Raw genomic sequence first — 4,134 nt, forward strand, 5'->3', positions numbered from 1 at the left:
TCATGATTATATATATTAGCTAGTATAGGTGTAAAAACTATGAAATACTTTCTCCCAAAACTATACCTTCATAAGTACCATGAAAATAATTTTTTTAATGAGTAAGACAGGGAAGGAAGAAAAAAAGGTATTATCCTCATGTATGTGTATACTACTTGGTGTATGTGTATACTACTTTGTGATTTTCTAGTAGATACTTGTGTAAATTTTTTTATGTTCTTTTCTATCTAATATACTTGGCTGGCAGTGCCCGGAGAAGTTTCTTAACAATATATGATTCCTCCATCGTCTCACCTAGAAAACGTACGTTTGTCATAATTCCACACATCCTTACACATAAATCGTCAATCTGTTCAGTTTCTTTTATGGTTAGAGACTCCAGCTCGACTTTTAAGATCTGCACCTTTGCCTTCTTCAGTCTCTCAGCCCTTAGGCATATGGTTTTTATGGCCTCCCAGGCCTATTTACCGATTTTTTCTCTACTACGGACAGTAAAATATCCTCTGGGATACTTTGGTAAATGATCGCCAACGCCATTTTATCTATACGAACCTCGTTCTGTTGCTTCTTACTATTACAATCAATTCTTGTGCCTCCATATTTACTTTTATTTTTCAGGACCATGTCGTATAGTTGTTCTTTAACAACATAGGATAGTTGAGCCCGAGTGATCCCTCCTTCGAATTTGATACAGCCATAGTTCTCTGTTTAGGCATATACTTTGGCATACACTACCAGGCTCTGATACCAAAATATTAAATTTTAGACCTGATATAAGCAACACACACACACACACACCTGTTTGCACTTTAAACTAGAGAAATGAAAAAGACAATGTTATTTCTTGCTAATAAATGGATTACACCAAATGAAATATAAAAGACTTTGTAAACTACTTTCTATAAAGCAATAACATTTACTAAGGACTCTCCTAATTCCCCATGACTCTCCTAGATATTCTGAACCAACACATGACTCAGTCTTAAACTACAACGTGGCTATTAGGTGCCATTATTAAAACAAAAGAATAAATTATTTAAATAAAAATTAACTAATAAGTTTAGATTAAAAACCTAATAATTTACATTATTTATATATTTTATACAAAGTGATATTGTTTATTTATATAATTGTTCATGTCCATTCACATATTATTAAAATGAAAGAAAAATCAAAATCACGCCTAAAATATATAAAATTTAGCAATTATTACCAAATGAATTTATCGTATACATCAATTATTTTGATCAACAATATTACGAATTAGTATGGAAAATTAGCTTAGGTATATTTCAAGACCAATATAACCAATTAAGAAATATATTTATACTAAACCAATGGAACATCTAACATATATTATTAGAAAGAAATACCATGTATACAAAAAATAATGTAGTTATTCATCGTAATAAAACCCAACTACTTCATGATTATATATATTTTTTAATTGTGTAGGTAGTCGAAACTAAACTTCTTATACATTTCTACGTACATGTAGTTAACATCGACTAAAATGTCAAAATAAAATAAACGAGGAAAATGTTGGAAATAATCCTGATTCTAATCAGCAGTTGCATATTTAATTTAGTGGGTACTTACTTGTTTAGTTTCTATTTGGTAGTTTTTATCGGTTGATTAAATATAGGAATTTGGTGAAACTGTATTAATATTAGTATGACATTTGTTCTGAGTTGTGTAAGGAAGTTTCACAGAATGTAGAAGTTCAGTTTCTTTCCATCAAGTTTTACAATTACACCTACTTTGTTTGCTTAAACTAACAGTGGCATTAGAGCCAGGATGATCCTATATATGGAAGCTATGAACAATATCTCTCATCCCACTATTCCTGTCTTAGACAGAATGAACTTTAATCATTGGAGTATACAAATGAAGATCCTCTTTAAAAATAAAGATATTTTTCATGTTGTTGAAACTACTATTATTGATCTTGTAGAGAATGCAACTGAAGTACAAAGAAATGCTTATCGTGAGAGCAAGAAGAAAGATATAAAAGAATTATCTTACATTCATTAAGGTGTTACCGATGTAGTTTTTAAAAAATCGCCGCATCGACTACTGCAAAGCAAGCATGTGACATCGACTACTGCAAAGCAAGCATGTGACACATTGGGAAATACTTACAAAGGAGAAACTCAGGTTCAAAAGGTGAGTCTCCAAACTCTTAAATGCAAATTTGAGTTGTTGGAAATGGAACCTACTGAAAGTATTACAGATTGTGTAAGTCGTGTTCATTCTTTAACAAATCAAATAAAAATAAATGGTGATAAAAGTGATGAACAATCACTAGTTAATTTTTTTTTGCGTACACTAACAACCAAGTTTGAGTATGTTGTGGTGGCTATTGAGGAAACCGATGATCTCACATCCATGAAAAATTGATGAATTACAAGGAATCTTACAAGCACATGAAGAGTGCATGAACGAAAGGTGAGGAGAAAAGAAGCCAATAGAGCAAGCATTTCAATGTCAAGTATCTTTATAAAGTCCAAGAAAATGCGAACAAGTTGGATTTAGTTCTCAAGGAAGAGGACGAGGATATGGATCATATTGTTAGTATTTGTGCCCTAGATATAACACTATTGTGTTTTATTTATGATATTTGGATTATTAATATTTGTATTCTATCGATTATTCCTTTAATATTTTATTAAGTCTTAATTTACAACGATATAAATAGATTAATAAATGTCCTTGAAATATGATATGAATTCTATATCTCTAAGTACATGACTTAGAAATAAGATTATATGAATAGTATCGATATTCCCAAATATCCGTAGTCGAGTATTATTATTAAGGGACAGTAATAATGCATTAAGATTAGTGTGTTTGGTGACTGATGATTACATCTCATTGATCATAGGTATAAAGATACTAAAGTCGAAAACGCAAACATATGTAAATATACATGGTGCTGGATAGACCCAAAGTGAGATTCTAAATGTCTGTTGTGTCATAAGTAATTCTTACAGTGATAATGATGTAATGGTCTTTTGACTTGAAATCATTATATTTCTACATGATGATTAATATACTTTGATTACATCAAAAGTTGTCTTTGACCGGGTAATGATAAAAGTGGACTTCGGGTATATTAGGAATCGTGTGAGAAAGACGAATGATCTAGGATTTAACCCTCATAATTTTGGAGAGATATTATTGGCCTCTTGTGTGAACTAGACTATGAAATGCGTGGCACTACGCTCAAATGTTGATTTGAACCCAATTATCCAATGCTGGAAATGAGTAACTATAAGGCCTGGGCACTCAAAATGAAAGTCTTTCTGAAGGCGCATGAGGTGTGGAATGCGGTGGAAACCAAAGAAAAGGGAAGCGTGACTGATGAAAGACAAGATAAATTCGCCCTGGCCATAATATACCAGGGGATTCCAAAGGATGTTCTGCTGTCAGTGGCTGATAAGGAAACAGAAAAAGAAGCCTGAGAGGCTATTGAGACTATGTGTTAAGGAGCAAAGCGCGTAAAGAAAGCCAGAATACAAACGCTAAAGGGTGAGTTGGAATTAATGTGCATGAAGGAAGGTGAGAAATTAGATGACTTTTGCTTAAAGATGAATGGTTTGGTGACACATATACGCGCTCTAGGAGAAGAGATTGAAGAGAGTTACGTGGTGAAAAATCTGCTTTGTGCGGTACCACTCAAGATTTTACAAATTGATTCAACCATTGAACAATTTGCTGATCTGAATACAATGACTGTTGATGAAGTCATTGGTTCGCTTAAGACACACGAGGAGTGAATGAGAGGACAAATGGAGGACAACTGATGTTCACAGAAGAGGAATGGAAGTTATTGTTGACAAGATAAGAATAGATCAAACGAAATAGCAACAAAGGAGGTACTGAGGGATCATCTAATCAAAAGTCTCAAGGAAAGGACACCAATCGTTAGGGATGTGATAAAAACAGAGTACGGTGTTATAATTGCAGCATGTATGGACATTACGCTGCAGAATGCAGAAAACCACGGCATGAGAGAGATTAGAAACAGGAAGTAAATATGGCCCGGATCGAAGAGGATGAACCTGCATTGCTATTGACAGAGCATGATGAAAAGAAGGGTGATATGATGCTATTAAATGAGGAAAATGTAGT

This window comes from Apium graveolens, chromosome 6 (genome assembly GCF_009905375.1).
Source record: "Apium graveolens cultivar Ventura chromosome 6, ASM990537v1, whole genome shotgun sequence".
NCBI classification, from domain to species: Eukaryota; Viridiplantae; Streptophyta; class Magnoliopsida; order Apiales; family Apiaceae; genus Apium; species Apium graveolens.